This window comes from Schistocerca cancellata, chromosome 4, assembly GCF_023864275.1.
Source record: "Schistocerca cancellata isolate TAMUIC-IGC-003103 chromosome 4, iqSchCanc2.1, whole genome shotgun sequence".
NCBI lineage: Eukaryota > Metazoa > Arthropoda > Insecta > Orthoptera > Acrididae > Schistocerca > Schistocerca cancellata.
Window position 1 is genome coordinate 908,308,005 of NC_064629.1, and position 25,045 is coordinate 908,333,049.

A 25,045-nucleotide genomic window follows, 5' to 3' on the forward strand; every position below is an offset into this window, starting at 1 on the left:
CATTAATTCCATCCATCGCCGGTTATTTTGGAACCATAGTAAAATTACGCTAATCGATTTATGTCGCATTCTTGTTCATTGTCATCAGTGGACATTATTTCAGAGAGATAGTTGAGGGAATGAGGTGCGCTTACGTACGTCATATCACGTTTACTCTGCAAATTAATTAAAACCTGTATGACGGAAAAGCTCTCTGAATTGAAATATGGCTGTTAATTTTAAATCACTTGTCAGTGGCTGAAAATAAAGAAGAATTAATATCGCTTGTCTTATCGTTTTAGGACTGTTCGACCTATGACCCCTTGCTGAACACGTTCCACAGTTTGGTCTCTGATAAACATTGATCTGTCATGGTTTCATGGTGAGCAGACATTGTTAGCAATGTTGACGATACATAACCCCGTTGTTAAAGTGGATATTATCGTGTAGGGAGAAAAACTAATTTTTATTGGACGTCGTCATCAAGTTAACTTGCCAGGTAGGACAGTGGTTAAGATTTTATGCGAAGACAAGTATTTACTTCGAAGAGAAAGGCTTAAAGAAATGAACCGCGCATCAGTATAATCCACGGTTTTGAAATTTTTTTAAGGGAACGAATAACATTAGGAGACAAGTCGTTCAACTACTTCATTCTATGTCACTTAAGTACACGAGCATTGTCGTTCCTCGCTTCTAGCGTTCTGTCCCTGAAATTACGCAGTTCACCAATTCATAACTCGGTTTCTCGTCCGTCGTTGCTCACATCCTTCTACACGACTGCCCAGTAATTTGTTTTTCTATATTATTATGTTGATGCAGATCTCAGACACAAACTAGAAAAAAGAATCAAAATATGTTGCATCCCCAGTGTTAGAGCAAACACACTGAAAACTATTATTTTTCGGATCCTTTTACTGATTTTGCAGGCTCACCCAGTGTCTCGCTCGTGTCTTTTGAAGTAGTTATTCATGTATATATTTTATTCTGTACACTGGAGTACTTGTTTCACATCTAAGTGGTTCCTTCCGGTAGTGCTCTGCAGCAGATTGTAAGCTAGTAATTTGAAATATACCACAGTAACATGCAGTTTAGTTATGACAGGAGTTAGGTATCATTTCCGTATTGAAATTTGGAAAATTGATGTATTTGACTAGTAGCTATAGTGCACGTACTCTTAGTAATTTAAATTTAAAATTAGTTTACTTGCTACATTCTAAAAATGTGGAAGAACACGAAGGAAAACCAATTTTATTATAGAAGTGCATTGATCTTGCATTTTCCTAGTTTCGGGTAGGCCAGAAACCAGTTGGAAACAAATTAGGATACTGCAGAATACCTAATTGCAAAGAAGAATGACCACAATGCACTCATAAATATCTTGTAAATGGTTAAAATACATTTTGCGATACTGATGTAGCTGAAACTGATTCGTTTAATATTTGACAGTACTGATGTTAAAATTGCCGTATGGCAATTCTGATAGATGCCGTCCATGATTTCTGTAAACTACGTCATACCCTTTATTTCTTCAACAGGACACAGCCAAATTCTTTTCTTGTCCAATTAAACTATTGTTAAATTGGTAATAATGTCTATCAAGGGCGCCTATATCTAGGGGCAAAGGTGGAGTGTTCCATGCCACCCACACAGCTGTCAGGAAAAGGAAAAAATATGGTGTAGTCAGGTGTTTTTCTTTCACCCCCCATCCACCCACCCAGCTCTCAAGGAAAGGGGAAAATATGGTGTAGTCAGATGTTTTTCTTTCAAGAAAATGTTTTTAAAATTTAGTGTCACACACATTGTTAACAGGGTTGGAACTGGAATTTTTTTATGGCTACTTGAAAGTCAGCACTCGTCTTCCAAAATATTAAAAATAATCCATTCCACCTAGGTCTCCCTCCCCCCCTTCCCCACACCCCCCACCCTTATAAACTATTGTATTGGTGCCCATGATGTCTGTGGGATCTTTAACTGCAACCTTGTCATTGTGAACTTCAGAACATTATGGAAAGGGAAAGAAAGTTGTTGACACTCTATTTTGGAGACTTTGCCTTTAAGAACAAATAAATTTTTATTTTCATTACATTACATTTCTCGACATTGTGACTTAAATGAATAAATGATCAACCTTGATTTACCATTGGTCAGGATCTAAGCGACCTGTCATGCTGAAACTTTGTGATCCTGTTTAACTTTTTGGGTACAATATCTTAGCTGTAAAAGAAAAGGTCAAACTATGGTAAATTCATCATAGTGTACTATCAAAGTGGCCCATAAATCTTGTTGTACCAAATAAACTTACATATATATTACATTAAAAAATACATGTACCAGTCATACTCTTTATGGTTCCCAAGCCAAATATTTCATTTCATATTAATTCATTTGCTGAAATTTGTTACTACTAGCAATTACAGTTGATACTAACAAGCTATAATGTCGGCCCATTCTTGTTGGAGCTGGTATGACAGAAATAATGTGTTGGTTTGGAATCCAACAGGCATCCTGCCTAGCTGGCGAATAGAATGGATGTGCAGGTCCATTGGGGCACATGAAACTGACTAAAACATCATTTTCTTCTTCTGAAACTTCAGACACAGTACATTTTGCATCATATATACAGGCAATGTATTGGCCCAGTTGTAAGGTTGTAATATTTCTGAATGAAACTGTTGCTTGACTTTGGTCAACATTTGCCACAAAAAATTTGTATCATTGGATACTTTTCTAATACAAACTTGCTTTTCATTTAATGGCACAAAATGGTGATTCTCTCTTGTTCCTGATACTGTGCAGCCATTTTTGAACCTTGCTTTCTTCTCAGTTTTTAATGTTTCAATTTCTTCTTTTAAAACAAAAATGAGTTGGATTCCTCTGATATTCTTTGTACAGTGTTTAAACAAATCAGTTGATGTCAAAATTTGGTCCTCAGTTGGTGTTTGAAGGCTTGCTCTTGCTGCCAGGCGCTTTACAGTTCCTCCAATTCCATCACATGGAGATTTTCCAGCAAAAAATTTCCATTCAGCTGAGATTCCAAAGTCATTTTGATGATGGCAGAGATTCAGAAAATTTTTGAAGTTTTTGTACTGCGCTGCTGACCCATCACTGAAGTAGTAAATGTGCATCATTTTTCCAAGGAGACACTTTAGATCTTCCATTAATTTCACTGTAAAAGCATGTACAGCGATTGCATCACTTGTCAGGCTGTTGCTTGTTATACAGTAGCTGATGCTGCTGATGTCCAAGCTATTTCTGAAGTACACAACAAATGGGTGTAAAGTTGCTTGGCTGTTAGGCTATTCCAGTGAAAACCTTGAGCTGTGTCCTGGACAATGAAGGAATAATTTTCAGCAAAGTCCATCAATATGATCAGTTCAGTTGGCTTACAGCTTTCTTTTATGCATTTTAGGTGCTTGCTCTGGTGCTATGCAACATAATGATGAGTGGAAAGTTTGTCAGTTTTTGAAATCAGATCTTCAAAAAAATCCTCGGGCATCTGTTTGGTTTCTAATGTATCTCTATCAGTGTGCAACCACTGTTTGAACTCAATGGTATCATCTGGATCACTGTCTTCAAAACTACTTTTTAAAAACTGTTCCAGTAGTTCTTTTACCAGACAGATTTCACAGCGATGAAGCATGCAGTCTTGAGATTGCAAATCACACACTGTTTTAGCAATCAGACTCTTACAATCTTGTTTAATTGGAGTGCTTACAAGCATCAGTTTCACATTTTGGTGTAAAGTGCAAACACAGACTGAGTGGGTTCCTGCAGCATCCACAGTGATGCACCATTTTGACCTCAATTCGCAAAATTTGGAAAACCCAATTTCAGGCCCATGCTGAAGTCGATATGCAGCAAACATTTCTTTCAAATTATTCAGAAGAAGGTATTTTTGTTATAATCTTCACAATCAGGACATGTCTTGCTTGTACTAGGTGTTTGAAGATCTTTTGGGGCGAATCATCTAGCAGCAGCAATGTTATTTGCAATTGCGTCTTGAGCTTCGCTTATTTTTCGTTTTCTGTAACCTTTCACATCCCTTTTTGATACTATCTGAAATTTTAGGGGGGAGACCCCAAAAGCAGTTACTCTTGAATCGATTGATACTTCTGGATATGTTTCATCTTCTCGCTGGTTTGAAGTTAACTGTGATTTTTCTGCAAGTTGGACAGATCTTCTAACCATGTTTCACATTGCTCTTAGTCATAGCTTGCAATTGTTTTGCTGTTTCCACATTGACAATCCGTAAACCCTTTTTAACAGAATGGTTCTTTGCACCAAAACGATTACAACAAGAACTCTGTAGAGTCATATTTCTCCAAGTTTTGCTTTGTGATGAAAGCATATTTGTGCATTTTCAGTAAGACATATCTCACTTTTTTGGTTTATTAATTCCTGTTGCTCTACTGGAAATTCTTTGATTGGAATGAAGACTTCTTGATGTGTGTGTGTTTTCAGATGTTGTTGTTGTTGTTGTTGTTGTTGTGGTCTTCAGTCCTGAGACTGGTTTATGCAGCTCTCCATGCTACTCTATCCTGGGCAAGCTTCTTCATCTCCCAGTACCTACTGCAGCCTACATCCTTCTGAATCTGCTTAGTGTATTCATCTCTTGGTCTCCCTCTATGATTTTTACGCTCCACGCTGCCCTCGATGTCTCAGAACATGTCCTACCAACCGATCCCTTCTTCTAATCAAGTTGTGCCACAAGCTCCTCTTCTCCCCAATTCTATTCAATACCTCCTGATTAGTTATGTGATCAACCCATCTAATCTTCAGCATTCTTCTGTAGCACCACATTTTGAAAGCTTCTATTCTCTTCTTGTCTAAGCTATTTATCGTCCCCGTTTCACTGCCATACATGGCTACACTCCATACAAATACTTTCAGAAACGACTTCGTGACATTTAAATCTATACTCGATGTTAACAAATTTTTCTTCTTCAGAAACACTTTCCTTGCCATTGCCAGTCTACATTTTACATCCTCTCTACTTCGACCATCATCAGTTATTTTGCTCCCCAAATAGCAAAACTCCTTTACTACTTTAAGTGTCTCATTTCCTAATCTAATTCCCTCAGCATCACCTGACTTAATTGGACTACATTCCATTATCCTCGTTTTGCTTTTGTTGATGTTCATCTTATGTCCTCCTTTCAAGACACTGTCCATTCCGTTGAACTGCTCTTCCAAGTCCTTTGCTGTCTCTGACAGAATTACAATGTCATCGGCGAACCTCAAAGTTTTTATTTCTTCTCCATGGATTTTAAACCTACTCCAATCTTTTCTTTTGTTTCCTTTATTGCTTGCTCAATATACAGATTGAATAACATTGGGGATAGGCTACAACCCTGTCTCACTCCCTTCCCAATCACTGCTTCCCTTTCGTACCCCTCGACTCTTATAACTGCCATCTGCTTTCTGTACAAATTGTAAATAGCCTTTCGCTCTCTGTATTTTACCCCTGCCACCTTCAGAATTTGAAAGAGAGTATTCCAATCTACATTGTCAAAAGCTTTCTCTAAGTCTACATATGCTAGAAACGTAGGTGTGCCTTTCCTTAATCTTTCTTCTAAGATAAGTCGTAGGGTCAGTATTGCCTCACGTGTTCCAACATTTCTACGGAATCCAAAGTGGTCTTCCATGAGGTCAGCTTCTATCAGTTTTTCCATTTGTCTGTAAAGAATTTGCGTTAGTATTTTGCAGCTGTGACTTATTAAACTGATAGTTTGGTAATTTTCACATCTATCAACACCTGCTTTCTTTAGGATTGGGATTATTATATTCTTCTTGAAGTCTGAGGGTATTTCGCCTGTCTCATACATCTTGCTCACCAGATGGTAGAGCTTTGTCAGGACTGGCTCTTCCAAGGTTGTCAGTAGTTCTAATGGAATGTTGTCTACTCCAGAGGCCTTGTTTCGACTCAGGTCTTTCAGTGCTCTGTCAAACTCTTCACGCAATATCATATCTCCCATTTCATCTTCATCTACGTCCTCTTCCATTTCCATAATATTGTCCTCAAGTACATCGCCCTTGTATAGGCCCCCTATATACTCTTTCCACCTTTCTGCTTTCCCTTCTTTGCTTAGAACTGGGTTTCCATCAAAGCTTTTGATATTCATGCAAGTGGTTCTCCTTTCTCCAAAGGTCTCTTTAATTTTCCTGTAGGCTGTATCTATCTTACCCTAGTGAGATAAGCCTCTACATCCTTACATTTGTCCTCTAGCCATCCTTGCTTAACCATTTTGCACTTCCTGTCGATCTCATTTTTGAGACGTTTGCATTCATTTTTGCCTGCTTCATTTACTGCATTTTTATATTTTCTCCTTTCATCAATTAAATTCAATATTTCTTCTGTTACCCAAGGGTTTCTACTAGCCCTCGTCTTTTTACCTGTTTGATCCACTGCTGCCTTCACTATTTCATCCCTCAAAGCTACCCATTCTTCTTCTACTGTATTTCTTTCCCGCATTCCTGTCAATTGTTCCCTTATGCTCTCCCTGAAACTCTGTACAACCTCTGGTTCTTTCAGTTTATTCAGGTCCCATCTCCTTAAACTCCCACCTTTTTGCAGTTTCTTCAGTTTTAATCTACAGTTCATAACCGTTAGATTGTGGTCAGAGTCCACATCTGCTCCTGGAAATGTCTTACAATTTAAAACCTGGTTCCTAAATCTCTGTCTTACTATTATATAATCTATCTGATACCTTTTAGTATCTCCAGGGTTCTTCCATGTATAAAACCTTCTTTCATGATTCTTAAACCAAGTATTAGCTGTGATTAAGTTATGCTCTGTGCAAAATTCTACCAGATAGCTTCCTCTTTCATTTCTCTCCCCCAATCCATATTCACCTACTATGTTTCCTTCTCTCCCTTTTCCTACTGACGAATTCGTCACCCATGACTATTGAATTTTCATCTCCCTTCACTACCTGAATAATTTCTTTTATCTCATCATACATTTAATCAATTTCTTCATCATCTGCAGAGCTAGTTGGCATATAAACTTGCACTACTGTAGTAGGCATGGGCTTTGTGTCTATCTTGGCCACAATAATGTGTTCACTATGCTGTTGGTAGTAGCTTACCTGCACTCCAATTTTTTTATTCATTATTAAACCTACTCCTGCATTACCCCTATTTGATTTTTTATTTATAACCCTGTATTCACCTGACCAGAAGTCTTGTTCCTCCTGCCACCGAACTTCACTAATTCCCACTATATCTAACTTTAACATATCCATTTCCCTTTTTAAATTTTCTAACCTACCTGCCCGATTAAGGGATCTGACATTCCACGCTCCGATCCGTAGAACGCCAGTTTTCTTTCTCCTGATAACAACGTCCTCTTGAGTAGTCCCTGCCCGGAGATCCGAATGGGGGACTATTTTACCTCCGGAATATTTTACCCAGAAGGACGCCATCATCATTTAATCATACAGTAAAGCTGCATGCCCTCAGGAAAAATTACGGCTGTAGTTCCCCTTGCTTTCAGCTGTTTGCAGTACCAGAACAGCAAGGCCGTTTTGGTTAGTGTTACAAGTTCAGATCAGTCAATCATCCAGACTGTTGCCCCTGCAACTACTGAAAAGGCTGCTGCCCCTCTTCGGGAACCACACGTTTGTCTGGCCTCTCAACAGGTACCCCTCTGTTGTGGTTGCACCTACGGTACAGCTACCTGTATCGTTGAGGCACACAAGCTTCCCCACCAACGGCAAGGTCCATGGTTCATGGGGGGTGTTTTCAGATAACATGCAGAATTATCTGCAAGGCCAATGACACATGGTACTGAATTGATATCCATTACAGTACAATTAAATTTATGCTTCCAGTTGCCATTTGTTTCAAAATTAGATAAAGTAGAAATGGTGTATATTTCCAACTGAAAAATATTAAACAATCATAGATAATGGGAACTTCCTTCAGAATAAAACAGAAAAAAACAAAAAAAATTAAATAACCTGATAAACGTTTCTAGAGTGTCACCCTGTACCTTGAAATAATTTTTACTTACCGAAAAAAGATGCTTATCCAGGTATGAGAACACAATTTAAACCATTTAAAAAGACACACACAACATCTGAACACTCTTCACTACACAACAGTGTGCTTCAGACTGATTGTTGAAGCATGTTACTGAACTCCATTGTTGGCATTAAACATTGTTGGCATTAAACATTGTTGGCATTAAACATTGTTGGCATTAAACATTGTTGACATTAAACTGGTCTGACTCCAAAATAAAAACAACTTTTTCTGATGATACAAGGTGAACTCTTTTCAGTGTTGCCAAGAAAAATCAAATTTGAGTGATCCCTTTTGAGATGTGACCTTTTGAAAGTGAGCCAAAATTGACTGATTAAATTTTTTAGCACACTTTGAACTTTGATTATTTCAGCAATTTTGGTGCCACTTGCAGAGCTTTATGACATGCTTGCAGGCTGCAGGTCAGTATTAGCTTCAGAAAGTTACTCTTTCAGTCGATACAAGGCAATAAAGTACAGTAGAGCGTCGATTATCCGAAGTAATTGGGGGACATGGGTGTTCGGAAAACTGGTTTGTTCGGATAATCAAACTGTACATGTTTATTTGCCAAAAAGAAGTACTGTACAGTAACTTTATTCATAAAAACAGGTATCTCTTTTAGTATTACAAAGTAACATACAAAGGCAACTTCAGTAGAAACATATAGTAATAATCAAGTACTTGTCCCTCATAGAAAGGACAACACATTTACGTTTAAGCATTTTGTATCGTCAAGTTCACTTCTTCACGCAGCAGCACACAAGTGGTCATAACAGAGAACAGAAGGTGACTGTTTGCACCGTGAGAAGTTCTTCTTGGGGGCGCGCAATCCTTCAAACTACCCGGAGCGGCAGGCCTCAACTCTAAGCTGGCGCAGCTGTTGCTGTGAACAGCTTTGATACTGCCGCTACTTCTACTGCCAGTGCCAAGCTGACAGAAGTGTGCTGATTGTTGAAACACAGTGACTGACAGCTTGGCTGGTCAGCAGCGCCTTGTGAAGGCCCCATTAGAAGCAATGTTCCGCCAGCGGTGGCCCAGTGCGGCGACTACTGTGGGAAACTTGGTTTGGGAGTGAGGGGGATGATGGACGGTAGGGTGGGGGAGTAACAGGTGCGAGCGAGTACACAGTTCGGTTAAGCGTTCGGTTGATCGACATTCGGATAATCGACGCTCTACTGTATAGCCAAAATTTGGTACGACAAGATTTATTAGCCACTTTGATAGAACACTATGATGAATTTACCATAGTTTGACCTTTTGTACTACAACTAAGCTATTGTACCCAAAAAATTGAACAGGATCACAAAGTTTCAGCACAACAGGTCTTTCAGATCCGGAAAAATGGTAAAACAAAGTTGATCATGTAGTCATTTCATTCGCAATGTCAAAAAAAGAGCCTTTATGAAAAGGTGGCTAGTGGGCCCCATTGTACTACTTATGAAGCTGTAATTTGGCATTGCTTTATGTAAGGTCTATATGTACATCCTGTGAAAACTTCATCGAAATTGGACATGGTAGAGTGGGGACCATTAGGCCACTTGACATGAAATGACCCGAGAGTAAGCAGAACTTTCAACACATTGGAAATTGTCAAGAATGGGAGTGGTTTGAGAAGTATAACCGTGATGCATGTCGAACTTGACAGGAAAGTGCAAGTCAACTTAAATATAATCCGCACTGGATGTGTTCGGTACTCTGAGTTGTGCTATAAATGGGATATTCCGGTTCTCGGAGTTGTAGCTGTGATGCACTGAAACAATCAATCTGACATATAAGAGAGGAGTGCGTCCAGCAGTGCTATAAGGGTGCCTGCAATGATTTTATGAATGTGAATGTCACAGCAGTGGAATGGATTAGAAACATAGATATTAATAATTAGTTGTTTTATTTTTGTTTTATGCAATGACATTGATTACATATTATAAATGTACTGCATGTGCCTGACATGCAAATGATGTTCACTACAATACCTTTAATATGATCATTAAAATACAGTAATCATACTTATGACAGTAATGACTGTTTGATATTAGACAGTAACTACAACATCAAATAGATAAAAAGGTGGAAACATGGCCTACTGCTTCAATCAACATCTTTTCCTGTGTAGTACAATGACAAAAAGGTTCAGTGGGATTAATGTAATTGTGCTGTGATATTCAAACATGTTTTTTTTTCTGTTTGATGAAACAAAATTGTAAAAGCAGTTTTAATAAAAGGCCATGTAAGCTGCTGAAGATGTGAATGCAAAAGGATAGTAATGCAAATTGCAATAGTGTTACACTGAAAATACAAGGTGTTTGTAGTTATTATGTTTGAAGATCATCTTTGTCTGACAGATCAGCACGTGGATCAGTTAAGATTTTATTTCACAGGCAAAACATTAGATTGGACCACACAGTGGCATTGTAACTTCATTTTCTTCCTAAGTGTATGTAGGATAGTATTGCTCTGAACTGCCAATTTGTGCCTCACTATGTACTAGATGTGCAATCTTAGTTGATACTCGGTGCAGCGACTGATTGTAGTGACTGTAAATGGAAATGTATTTTCGGTTGCTCCGACCAGCCACCACACTGAGGGTCAACGTAGTTTGCGTGTATAGTAATATGGAACTTAATGTGGTTCAGTTCAACTGCCCATGCAGCTTGCATCACTTCCAGTTTTTTTTTCCTGACTCTGTTCACCACTTTCTATTCCAGGTTGCAGTGGTTATTTACATGGTGTCTTAATTTCTCTGTTTGCGTGCCTTGTTCTGCTGCTCCTTTGAAATGTCCTGTTTGTTACCATGTCATGATTTGGAGGCTCATTTACCCAGTGATATGTTGTATATGGACTATTTGATTGAAACTTCTTAAAAAGACGTCATGAATTCTAAAATTAGCATTTCTTGTAATTAGTCTGACAGATAGGAAAAAAAGAACAACTAAGGAGATAGAGTGGATTAATTAAACTGCACATGGTGGGAGTTTATCTTACTAATACATTGATTACAAGACAGTATCCCTAAACGATGAAGCTGGCAGAATCATCATTCAGATAGTTGGACAGCATAGCATTTGAACTTTTAAGCCCTTGCTACATGTGCCTCTGCTGTTCAGAAAAGAGCTATACAGCTGTTTCCTTCCCCATGTCAACATGCACTGCAACAAATCACTGATGTCCTAGAGATGGAAAGTAGATCAGGATTTGCCTGCTGTACTTTAAAATAACTTTTTAATTGACCTTTTTGTGCATTGAGTGTGCCACAGTTCTCTTTTTAGTGCCATGTTCACCCTGTGTTGCCTGTTTTGCAGATAGATGTAAACCCATGTGAAATGTGAATGAGGCTCCCTGCATGCCGCAAACACTGCCCTCACCTCTGCCCTCCCCCCCCCTCCCCCCACTCTGCAGGCACGCACGCGCGTGTACCTGTTTACACAAATGTTTTAAGGGGACGTATTTGAAGGGAAAATGTTAGTGATGTTTAGCATATTATGTTCATGAACAATTAAATTACACATTTACGTAGTAACAGGAGCTAGGACTTCCCTTTCTTATCACTACAGTGGTGTCTCATCATGATATGGAATTCCCAAGACACCAAAAGCATTTGGGAGCCAACCTAATCCATGATGACTCAGTTGCTGCCAATTTATCATGAAGATAGATTAAGATTAGTCAAGGGTATGCTCCTAAATGATGTCCTTGGTGAGCTAAATAGGACTGAGATGTAATTTTGGGACCACACAAGCAACCTTATCTTCATGGAATGCTTCTCAAATGATTCTTACACTGTTTGGTAGTGATAAATGCTACATTTTCTTACTGAAGGCATAGGTCATATGTGGGATGCTGTATGTGAAAAAACACATGCACGACATTGGACATGAAGAACTAATATGGTTGTGTTGGCAAGTGAGAGATAAAGTGAGATCTCAGGGGCACTATCTTGTCACATGTAAACATTCTCCATCTTCTTGAATGTTGTCTGTCCTGTCATCCAGTGGTAAGGATTACTTCATATGGTGACATGTGAAAAGCTCAGTGCCTGTACGTACTTGGAGTGCCCTACGAGTAGGGCATGCTCCATCTGACCACAACCTAATGTGCTGAAAATGTACACCATGCCAGTGCAGCAATTTAACTGTCATGCCTCCAGCGCAGTTACATGACTAACTCCCCCCCCCCCCCCCCCCCTCCCTGAGGGTCCGGGGACTAGAATAGGCATTAGGTATTCCTGCCTGTCACAAGAGGCGACTAAAAGGAGTCTCTCACATTTTGGCCTTTATGTGATGGTCCCCTGTAGGGTTTGACCTCCATTTTTCAAAATTTTCCCGAAGAGCGAGCCAATTGGGAAAGGGCGCCTTACATGGTGCATTGTGTCCATTGTGCCTTAAGATCCTTAGCTCACCTTTTTGTCGTCGCATTGCAGTCCAGCTCATTCTCCACATCTTGGGCGAGGACACATTCCTGGGTGCATTTTCCACCATGCACTATGCAGTGTCACTTTGTGCTGACAATGGCCATGGACTTCTTTGCACCTGATTGTAGCCCCCTGACAACACAAGGATCGTTCTGCTGATGCCTGTGCTGTTAATTCCCCATGTATGCCAAGGGGTAGATGCCTGTCACGCTGGGGCATTGGGACTCTCCTGCCAGGTGGCTTTTGCTGCAGCTGGGTGGCGCCCGTGGGGAGGGCCCCTGGTCAGAGTGGGTGGCATCAGGGCGGATGATGCGTGCTGAAGTGTACCACGTCATCAGTTGGTGATCAGACACCAGCAGCCTCTAAGCATTCCAAGCCTCACTACAGTGCAAGAAAGTATGACCCTAAATCATCCCCCTCCCTGCCACACCATGGGAGAAACGCCAGGCTAAGGATGGCAGCGAATCTTATTCGCCCCGGTACCTCTTATGTACGAGAATTGATGGGGATGCCTGTGTTTCGATGAAGCCACAGTTTTTTGTAGAGCATTTCGAGGACAAGATGGGGGTGTGGAGGGCTTGCCCAAAATGCTCTCTGGGTCAGTCTTGATCAAAACAGCATCCTCTGCCCAGTCATGGGAGTTACTCACTTGTGACAAGCTGGGGAATGTTTCTGTAACCATCACACCCCATAAGAGCTTAAATGTGGTCTAGGGTATCATATTTCAAAGAGACTTTCTTTTGCAGTCAGACGAAGTGCTGCACGCCAATTTAGAGTGGCGAGGTGTAAATTTCGTCCGGCGTGTCCACTGGGGTCCGAAGGATAATCAGGTTGCCACTGGTGCCTTCATCTTGGCCTTAGAGGGTGACACATTACCTGAGAAGATGAAGATGGTTATCGATGTCAAGCCATATATCCCTCCCCTGATGCGTTGCTAAGTATTGGAAGTTCGGCCATATGTCTTCCCGCTGTACTTCCAGCATCACATGTTTAGATTGTGGACGTCCATCACATCCCAATACTCCATGTGCCCCGCCTCCTATCTGTGTCGACTGGAGAGAGCATCATTCACCTTGCTCACCAGACTGCACGATTTTACAGAAAGAGAGGAGAACCATGGAATACAAGACCCTGGACCGACTGACCTACACTGTGGCTAAGAGAAAATATGATCGCCTACATCCTGTGCTGCCACTATGACAACAGTTGTAGCCCCATCAGTTCCGCGTATTCCAGTCGGCTCTCAGAGCCAGAAGGCTACACCTGCCCCCTCTATGGTGGTGGGGGGGGGGGGGGCAATTCCCCCTGTTGCTTCCGCACTACCTACCTCATGAACAACCCCCACCCCCCCTCCACCCCCAACCGTCAGGGACACCAGTCCCCACTTCCCAGCTGGAACAGCGCAAGTCTTCTCTGGCTCCTCTCGCCAGGAAGGGATCCCTTGGGTCACTCCCTTCCCAGGTTTCTGTTAGTGGGAAAGATGATGCCCGCCAGTGGCTGAAGTGCCCAAAAGCAGCTGGTCTTAGGGCTTCACGATCCTCCTCAGTCCTGGAGACTGAATTAGTGAAGCCCTCACAGCCAGAGACACCCAAGGAGCAGCGAGAAAAGTCCAAAAAGAAGACCCGTAAGACCAAGGAAATTGTGGTGGCACCCACACCGCTACTACCTACAAGCTCTCTGTCTGGGGATGAGGTGGAGATTCAAGTGTCTTCTGAGGACTTAGATCTCGCCGGACCCTCAGATACTATGGATATAGACTGCTCAGGCAATAAGTCAGTGGCAGAAGGTGACGCTAAGGTGTAAACTGCCTCATTGAATGTTCCATGCCTTCCCAGTCTCACGGAATTGTGGCGTTTTTTTCCACCACCTGGTTGAACTATCGCAACTGTTAAGCTTTACTCCTGCTTTCTGCATTGCCCTCCAGGAAACCTGGGTCCCGCAATGCGGACCCTTGCCTTCCGTGGCTATAAGGGATATTACAGGAACCATAGCGACTATAATCGAGTGTCAGGTGGAGTTTGCGTTTGTGTCCTAAACTCAGTCTGTATTGCAACTGTGCCCCCTTCAAACCCCTCTTGAAGCAGTGGCTGTCAGAATAAGGACGACGCAGGAAATAACTGTCTGCAGTGTATATTTTCCTCCAGATGGTGCAGTACCCCTGAATTTATTAGCTGCACTGATTGATCAACACCCTAAACCTTTCATACTTTTGGGAGATTTTAATGCCCATAACCCCTTGTGGGGTGGCACCGTGCTTACTGGCCAAGGCAGAAATGTTGAAACTCTCTCTCAGTTTGACCTCTGCCTCTTAAAAACTGGGGCCGCCACACATTTCAGTGTGGCTTGTGGCAGTTACTCGGCCATTGATTTATCAATTTGCAACCCAGGACTTCTCCCATCTATCCACTGGAGAGCACATGACGACCTTTATAGTAGTGACCAATTCCCTATCTTCCTGTCACTTCACTGGCATCAGGCCCTCAGGCGCTTGCCCATATGGGCTTTAAACAAGACAGAATGGGAAACTTTCAACTCTGCGGTCGTTGTTGACAGCTCCACATGGTAACATCGATATGATGGTTGAGCAGGTGGGATCATTAATGCGATGCAAAACGCAATCCCTCGCTCTTTAGGGTACCCTCGATGAAAGGTGGTCCCTTGGTGGTCGCCATAAGTCGCTGAGGCAATTGAGGAGCATTGGTGAGCTCCTTCCCTGGAGCACCTCATAACCTTTGAGGGGCTTCGTGACCTGCCTTTGCCAGCTTATCAAAAGACGGAAGCGGGAGTGTTGGGAGAGATACGTCTCGACCATTGGATGCCATACGTCACCTTCCCAAGTCTGGACGAAGATCAGATGGCTTTTTGCATACCAGACCCCAACAGGTGTCCCTGGCATTAACATCAATGGTGTGTTGTCTACCGACACAAACATGACTTTTGAGCACTTAGCTGAGCACTATGCTCGAGCCTCTGCATTGGAGAACTACCCCCCAGCGTTTCACACCCTCAAATGGCGGATGGAAAGGAAAGTCCTAGTGTTCGCTACATGCCACAGTGAACCCTGGAACGCCCCATTTACAGAGTGGGAGTTCCTCAGTGCCCTTGCACATTGCCCCAACACAGCTCCTGGGGCAGATTGGATCCACAGTCACATGATTAAACATCTCTCATCTGACTACAAGCGACATCTCCTCGTCATCTTCAACCGGATGTGGTGCGATGGTGTCTTTCCATCGCAGTGGTGGGAGAGCACCAACATTCCAGTGCTTAAACCCGGTAAAAACCTACTTGATGTGGATAACTATCAGCCTCATCAACGTTGTTTGTGAGCTGCTGGTACGTATGATGTGTCGGCCTGGTTGCCGTCTTTTTTAATTTACGAAAAGCGTATGACATGACCTGGTGACATCATACATATCCTTGCCACAATATACGAGTGGGGTCTCGGAGGCCCGCTCCCAATTTTTATCCAAAATTTCCTGCCTCTTCGTACTTTCTATGTCCAAGCTGGTGCCTCCCATAGTTCGCCCCATATCCAGGAGAATGGGCTCCTGCAGGGCTCCGTATTGAGTGTATCTCTATTTTTAGTGGCCATTAATGGTCTAGCAGCAGCTGTAGGGCCATCCGTCTCACCGTCTCTGTATGCAGACGACTTCTGCATTTCGTACTTCTCCACCGGTACTGGTGTTGCTGAGTGGTGCCAACAGGGAGCCATCCACATGGTGCCGTGTTGGGCTCTAGCCCACGGTTTCCAGTTTTCGACCGCAAAGTCGTTTGTTATGCACTTCTGTCGGTGCTGTACCTTTCATCCAGAACCATAACTTTACCTTGATGATGATCCAATCACTGTAGTGGAGACATATTGATTCTTAGGACTGGTTTTCGATGACCGATTGGCCTGGCTTCACCACCTTCATCAGCTTAAGCAGAAGTGTTGGCAGCACATCAATGCCCTCCGCTGCCTGAGTAACACCAACTGGGGTGCAGATTGCTCTATGCTGCTGCTGGTCTACAGAGCACTTGTTCAATCCCACCTTGAATACGGTAGTCTGGTTTATGGTTTGGCGGCACCCTAAGTGTTGCGTTTACTCGACCTAGTGCACCACTGTGGCGTTCACCTAGCGACAGGAGCTTTTAGGATGAGTCTGATGACCAGCGTCCTTGTGGAGGTCGGAGTCCCTCAACTGCAGGTTAGGCATGTGCAATTGCTCTCCAGTTACGTTGCACAAGTTCGTAGTTCTCGTGCACATTCGAATTAGTCTCCTTTTTCCCGCCCACGGCGGTTCATATCCTGCATCGGCGGCCCAGGTCATGACTTTCAGTTGCAGTTTGTGTGCGATCCCTTCTCTCCGAACTGGAGTCCTCGCCTTTACCACCTATACTTGAGGTTCATTCACAAACATCTCCATGGTGTACACCTAGGCCGCGGCTTCACCTGGACCTTTCACATGGCCCTAAGGACTCGGTTAACCCTGCGACTCTCTGCGCTGTTACTTCCCCTTGATTCTCGACGTGTTCTGGGACCATGAAGTGGTTTACACTGATGGCTCAATGGCTGATGCTCACGTTGACTTTTCCTATGTTCATGGAGGACATATAAAACAGCACTCCTTGCCAGATGGCTGCAATGTTTTCACTGCAGAGCTGGCGGCCATATCTCGTGCTCTTGAGCACATCTACTCATGCCCAGGTGAGTCATTTCTCCTGTGTATTGACTCCTTGAGCAACCTGCAAGCCATTGCCAGTGCTACCCTCATCATTCTTTGGTAGTGACCATCCAGGAGTCCATCTACGCCCTGGAATGGTCCAGTTGTTCAGCGGTGCTTGTCTGCACCCCATTTCACGTCGGAATCCCAGGCAGCGAACTTGCTGACAGGCTGGCCGAACAGGCTACGCAGAAACCATTTATGGAGATCGGCTTCTCTGAAACTGACCTGTGTCCAGTATTACGCCACAAGGTTTTGCGGCTTTGGGAGATGGAATGGCATTACCTCAGTACGCACAACAAGCTGTGTGCCATTAAGGAAAATACAAATGTGTGGAAGACCTCCGTGTGTGCCTCTGGCAGGGACTCTGTGGTTCTTTGTCAGTTGCGCATTGGCCATATATGGCTGATGCATGGTTACCTCCTCCATTGCGAGGACCCACCTCGGTGTTGCTGTGGCTCGCGAATGACGGTCATCCATCTCTTGCTGGACTGCCCACTTTTAGCCACTCTGCGGCAGACTTTGAACTTTCCTAGCACCCTACCTTCGGTGCTGGGCGACAATGCCTCAACAGGAGCTTTAGTTTTACGTTTTATTTGTGAGGGTGGGTGTTATCATTTGCTCTAAGTTTTAGCCCATGTCCTTTGTGTCCTCCACCCTAGTGCTTTCATGGTGGGGGTTTTAATGTGTTGCAGAGTGGCTGGCTTTTCCATTTCATCCTCATCGTCAGCCGGCCATGGTAACCTACTTTCTTGTTTTAACCTCTTCTACCTGTTTCTTGCGTCTTTGTGGTTTTCTTGTCCCCTTTTGTCCATTTAAGTGTTTGTTGCCCTTCAGTCATTGTTGTGGTTTTTCCTTTCCTTCTGTTTTGTGTTGTCTCATTGTATTAGTTTCACCATTGTGGCAGTGTTTCCTTTGGAACAAGGGACCGATGACCTCGTAATTTGGTCCCTTTCCCCCTCTTTTAAACAAACAAACAAACAAACCAACCAACATGACTCACTGAACTATTCCATATTATAAGAACATACTCTCTGCAACACATCAGCTGCCTGTAATTCAGTTGCTCTCATTTTGGAAAATGATGCAAGGTCTCAAGATTTACAGAAGTATAAACAAACATTTTACAAATGTAATTACACTGTAGATAAATTACTAGCACTTACATAATTTAATTAATTTTTGCCTTATTAAGTTCATTTCAGCAGTTGGTGTATTCCCAATTGTAATAAACGTAAGACTATTGTTCATTGTTTTAACTTTCCTAGTACATAAATGGTTGGCATTCTGTGAAGTGAAGTGAATTGAAATGAGAGTGAGTGAGTACATGTGAGTGAGGTGAGGTTATCATCACCCTTGCTATTTAGTAGAAATGAATGTGGTTGCAATGCGAGAAAAGCAATAAACAATCTGAGAGAGAATCGCACTCACTCTCACCCATGATCACCTGCACAGTCACGCTAGGCAAGATAGCATTAAAAGTCTTCAGGTGTTCTAAAACTATTAATGGGAAGTTTGCTATCTTTTGGGCCAAAAAATAGATTTTTTAAATGTTTGTTATTCGCAATTGAACAAAAAAATGCACTTGCCTGAAATTGGCCTTTTTCATGCACCGGTTTTTTTCTTTCGGAGGACAAGTTACTGCACCGGTGCTTGGGAGGAAACACACAAAATTCAAATTAAAGTTTGAATGCATGTGTTTGGAAGTTAGCCCCCAAGCATTTGCATTCTGGTGCGAAGACTGTGGAGATTGCAACTTTCCTGGCAGTGAGCAGCTTCAGCAAAGGCTATTCAGCAATTCTGAAGACCATGACAATGATAGACGTCAGCCTGGGACTCTATTCGATGCAGTTTGCCAAGCATTCAATTGGCCGAAAACTGCTTGTTACCGGCCGTTCAAGCGGCTTTGGAGCAGCGCAGGATGGTCCAGATCGAGCAGAATGCCCTCTATGAGGAAGAGGAAGGACTAGTTTATGGACCCGGAATAGCAGATTGAATGTACGTTGCATAATATTGCATTTATATGTAGTCAAAACTTCAAACGCGTTTTTCTCGAAATGACTTTTTTTACCGTGCGGTGTGGTAACTTCAAATCTAATGAACCAATTGGCATGATTCTTTGTTTCTGATGAAGCTAACTAAATTGTCTAGGAGCTGTACCACTTTTATTCCGATCCATCAACTATAAATATTTTTACCTAGCCGACGAAGTTGAAAATTCGACGGAAAAACCCCCTTTTTTTTTTTTCAAATGGCTGCCATTTTGTTTCCTATTGTCCAAATAACTTAAGCGAGATACAACTCCTAAAGAATCTTATATACTTCGCTAAAGTCAACTTGATTTTGATTTCAGACGAGTCGGCTGACCTGTGACATACCACGAGTGGTGGTCTACATCGAAATTTTGTTTCTTTCCAGCTGTACTTCCGCCTTTGCTCTTTGACATTTATGGTCGAAAAAATTCCTGTTTGTAGAGGAAATATCAATAAACATTTTGACCAAATTTGACGTTGATATCTATAACACATCCCGAGAAAAAAATTCTCAAAGAACATGCTTTTTTTGGGCCAAAGATAGTAAACCTAAGTAAACTAAGGAAGACAAGAGGAAAACTAATAGATTCACAGGAATATGTGACTGGCTCATCACTTACCAAAAACATGGATGGGCTAGGTACACTGATTACACATTTACACTGTGCAATTTTAGGGAATGAGTTGGACAATTCACAAAATTTTAAAAGTCCTACCACATTTGTTTGATTGTCTATTGGAATAGAGGACAAATGAGTCTGCAATTGAGCTGCCACCCTTTGGTCCAAAAATATAACTCAGTCTAGTAAATTGTGGCACACTGTGTTCTGTATGCCACAAGTGCCACACATTGGAGGGTCTTCTCACTGGAGCAAGAAGACATAAGACACGTGTTCAAAAACTAAGGTGACTTAATATTTTTATGAAAAAATATTTATTTACTCTTCAATATTTGTGTTGTCCCCTTCAAATTAATCCCCCTCAGATACAATACACTTGTGCCAATGCTTCTTCCAATCCTCGAAGCACTTCTCATAAGCGCTTTTTTGTACACCCTTGAGTACCTAAAGCATTGCAGTTTTTATTTCATCAATAGTTTAAAATCTTTGTCCTTCGTAGGTCTCTTCAGTTTTGGGAAAAGGAAAAAGTTGCAGGGGGCCAAATCCAGTGAATACGGTGGCTGAGGCATGATTGTCATGTTGCTTTTGGCCAAAAAATCTCTCACAAGCAACAACGAATGAGCAGGTGCGTTGTCATGATGCAAAAGCCATAAATTGTTTTTCCACAATTACGGACATTTGTTGCATATTGCTTCTCGCAAATGGTGCTTAACATCAAGGTACAACCTTGAGGCAAAAATGCATGATGCATTACACCACGGTAATCGGGGGGGGGGGGGGGGGGGGGGGGGAGGAGGGGGGGAGAATAAAAACACATTGACATTTGAACTTGGCGTGCTTCTTTTGGTCTTGGCTCTCTGGGATGCTTCCATTGGGACAACTGGGCTTTGGTTTCGATGTCATAACCATAAAACCATGTTTTCTCACCAGTTATGACCCTTTTGAGCAAATCAGGATCATCATTGACATCATTCACGAGCTCCGGGTTGATGCTCATGTAATGGTTCTTCTGATCAAAATTGAGAAGTTTTGGTGTAAACTTCACTGACACATGTCTCTTGCCCAAAACAACCGAAAAAATGGCATGACACGTGCCGACTGATATGCCAACATTCTCAGCAACTTCTCTTATGGTAATTCAACGATTTTCTAAAACAATTTTCTTCACAGCGCTGACATTACCATCTGTTGTTGATGTGCTGGGGTGTCCAGAGTGAGTTTCGTCATTGGCATTATCTCAGCCATCTTGGAAGAGCTTGCACCACTTATACTTTTTTTTTTTTTTTTTTTTAGAGCAGACTCACTGTATGCCACTGTCAACATTTCAAGTGTTTTAGAGCACTTGATTCCATTTTTCTCACAAAATTTGATGCCAGTTCTTTGCTTCATTTTTATAATATAATAATTGAAAATCGCTGAGTACACTGAAACACGTCTAACCTTTCTATCTGTCAAAAACAAACGAAGTATTCTGTACACCTGCATACTTCAAACTGTGAACGTATGTTCAACAAATGTGTAAAAAAGATCAGTAATCGAATGTATGTTGCCCGCGCAGTTTGAAAAGTCACCTTACTTTTTGAACAACTCTCATATGTCACAGGGCAGTGGCCTATGCGAAGATGAGTAAGGAGGACATCATCCCACCTGTGTGGCTGGAAGAAGGTATGCTACGGCCAAGTAGTGGACTTTACCAGACGGAGCTTATTTTGTCTGTCACATCCAGCCACTCTTCTTGCCATCAACACTTGACACTCTACCTCAGCAGCAAGATGATAGTGCGCCAGATGGTGGCACACCGAACTGAGGATCCTGACATTTCTCCTTCATTACTATATCTACCATTTGACTCCCCTGAAGTCACCCTCTTCCCCAGTCTTTGTAGCTGGAAGAGGGTATCTCAGTTGTTCTGGATTATTTTATCCAATGGGTAGAAGCATTATAAAGTGTGAGAGGCAGTCGGAGAATTGGAACAGAAAAGGAGTTTGGCACTCCAAACACATCTCATCTGCTCCAGTGGGCTCGCAAGATTGTGTGTAATTCTATGTCAAAGACGGTAAAGTTTTGAGGCAGTTGGATCTTGAGGATATGGTCAGGAAAAACAACAGACCAATCAATGGATTTCCTTGTTTATACCTGTCTGGAAACACAGTTACAGAGGTGTGGTGCTCAGCTAAAATGTCATAGAATAATGTATTAAAATATGCAGCAGTGCAACCTCTTCTGTACTGTATTAAATGTAAAATTACTCTGGGCCTCTGCAGTAAACAGGGTGGTAGGTTGTTGAAACCTTGGATTTTGGGCTGTAGTTGGCCTACACCAAGTGCCTCCAGCACACACTGCTTGTAGACCCCAAATGACTTTTTTGTTGCTCATGGATGATTGGAGAAAAGGCATTCCAGAGACAGACGAGTAACAGTATGGTGTGCAGCTGAATTCGGAACAGTGAGAAACTTGCATGCCTGACATTCCATGTGGAGCTGCTGCCAGATGATGAGTGACATTTCCCCAGTCTCAGCACAGAGACTGGGTTTTGGCCTTGTCCTATGACTACCTGTGGCCAGCCTAATACTGTCATGGTGGATAGCATCAGTGATCTTCAGATAAGAACAACCCACTGATCCATATGCTGTGCACCCATAGTCTAGCTGTGATCAGACGAAAGCCCTATAAAATTGGAATAGACGTATCCTCTCTGCTATCTGAGACCTGTGCCTAAGGCACTTGAAGATGTTTAATATCTTCTGGATCCTGGATTTCAGGTCCCTCAGTTATAGTAAACACGGGAGTTTGGAGTAAAAAAGAGGCCCAGAAACCTCACAAAGTCTTTAAAATGCAGAATGGTTTACCTCATACCCAAGCTAGGTAAATTAAAAATACAGTGAGAACTGTTAACACACACACACACACACACACACACACACACACACACAAAATATGCAGAAAACTAAAACACATATTTACAGCCCTGTGCTCTAACCAACACACTGTAAGTTGAGGGTGATGAATCACTGCTGCAGTACCAGAGGAGGAACAGAAAACTGCAAAATCGTCGACAAATAAGGAGTATTGTACAGGACTCTTTACCATAGATATGATACTGTTTATGGCTACGGCAAAGAGAGCAACACTTAATACACTGATCTGAAGAGCACCATTCTCCTGTTCAGAATGGCCCAACAGCATGTCACCAACTCAGGACCTAAAAAACGTGCTTAGAGAGGAGTACCATAAAAAGACAGGGAGGAGCCACGAAAGCACCATTGGTGGAGCTGCTCTAGAATATTGCATCTCCAAGTAGTATTATGTGCCTTACTGACGTCAGAGTGGTGTTTACATAGGAAAGCATGCTGGATGACTGTCTCTAGCAGGGTCAGGTTGTCGACAATTGATTAAAGTCCCCTGAATCCACACTGAGAACGGCTAAGGGGTTGCCTGGTCTCTGACATCTGGAGATGATGACAGTTAGCCATGACAGTTAGCCATTCATTCCAGGGTCTTTCCTACATAACTCGTCAGGCAGTGCTCCTGTAACTTCTGGGACACAGTCAGTCCTTTCCTGGTTTCAGGAGAGGTATCAAAATTGCTTCTCTACACAAGTTGGGAATGTGACATTTTGGGAGGATTTCCTTTGATGCCAATTGCAAATGTCTGTGCATGCTGTGCTGGATTTGGTGGTGATCGGCTACAGTATCACGAGCCACGGATACTGCCAAATCCGGCTTCCACATGGAGAAAGAGCAATTGTAAGTCTCAGAATTGTTGGATCTGAAGTCCAGCTGCCTCCCCTCTGTGGTCGCACAGTAGTGGCAGAATGCCGGAACCTGGCTGGCACTGTCAGTAGGAGCAATGTTTCCGGGCCGTGTTTGGAGACACACGGTGCGAGAGGAAGAACAGTGGCCTTCTCTCGTAGTGCTGCCTTTGTCATTTAGAAATAATTCTCATAATTATTAGTATGAGCAGATAAGTCACTGGTCACAGTTTGTTGTCAGTGTAGTTTGAATTAGTAGACTGAAGTGGTTGTTTCTGCATTCTAATACATAAATTAACTGGTTCCATATTCTTGAAGGCTCTCCTTCAAAATGGGATGTATGGAACGTAATGTTTTAATGAATAAAACAATCCAGCAAAACGTGGCAGCGTTTTTGTAGGTGTTAGTAAACACTGAAGATTTACTACAGGGTGTTTCAAAAATATTCATCCAATTTTGCAGAACTGTATCTTCCACATCAATGAAGATGGAAACTTAAGGACTAAAGATTTTACTTTTAAAAGAACCATCTGATTTTACAGTTATATCCTCCACATGTATGCATATACAACGTTGGGGTACTGTCTACAGTTACGTTTAGGATGTTTCACAGATATTCAGTGTGTCCTGCATCAGACACATGACAAACATTCAGGCAATAATCAGACTCATCCCATACTTCTGCAAGTGAATTTCACTGCTGTTGCTATGGGTTGTCACAGTTCAGCCCAAATTGTTATATGGAAGGCACACAGGTGCAGTCTTTCGGAAGCCCCGCCAGAAAAATAAATAAATAAATATCACATACTGTGAGATCAGGTGATATCTTGAGAGGCCAAAGTGCGCTGTGAGATCCGTAGGTCCTGTATAGCTGATTTATTGTTGAGGCAGCTCATTGTTAAGAAATGCTCTGTCATGCAGGTGCCAGTGTGATGGTGCTCTGCCCTGTTGAAAATTGAAATTTGTGGCACATTCTTGTAATTGTGGAGGAAGCTGTAATTAACAAGCAAGCAAGTGAGTGTGTTGCACTAGGGACAGGGACCCTTATGGCAACCACATGAACTGACAACTTACAACCAACACAAATGTAAACTTTTAATTTCAATTCCTAAGTTAAAATTCAACACAAGTTTCTATCTTCATTCATATAGAAGGTACAGTCTGGTAAAATCAGGTGAATATTTTTGAAACTCCATGTATGAGGGCTATCCAGAAAGTAAGATGTTTTGGTCTATTGTGGTGGTAAGGCCACCATTTTGGTGCCATTATGTTCCTACACTCAGTATGCCTCTCTGCTACTTTGCTTTCTGTGACACGTTAAAATGTGTGCTGTAATATAAAATCCCACCATTTGTGAGGGGTGTTCAGTGATTAGGTTTTTGTTTCCAAAAAACTGCAAGCTAATTGAAATTTATCATAACTGATGTGATGTGTACAGGAAAGGGATAGGGTGAAAGTAGAATGAGGCAATAGTGCATTGATTTTAAAAATAGCCATACCAACGTTCACGATGAGGATCACAGTGT

The 25,045-nt window shown here is 42.2% G+C and overlaps 1 protein-coding gene across 2 annotated transcripts in view; it reads left to right on the forward strand.

The window, feature by feature from the left end:
* Nucleotides 1–319: 319 nt before the first annotated feature.
* LOC126185078 (peroxisomal targeting signal 1 receptor) overlaps nt 320–25,045 on the forward strand; it is a 237,663-nt gene continuing 212,937 nt past the window's right edge. Inside the window, exon 1 of one of the 2 annotated variants that reach the window (XM_049927863.1) lies at nt 320–478. The gene's annotated coding sequence lies outside the window, so the exon portion shown is untranslated. The remainder of the gene's footprint in view (nt 479–25,045) is intronic. The other variant, XM_049927864.1, reaches the window with a different exon arrangement.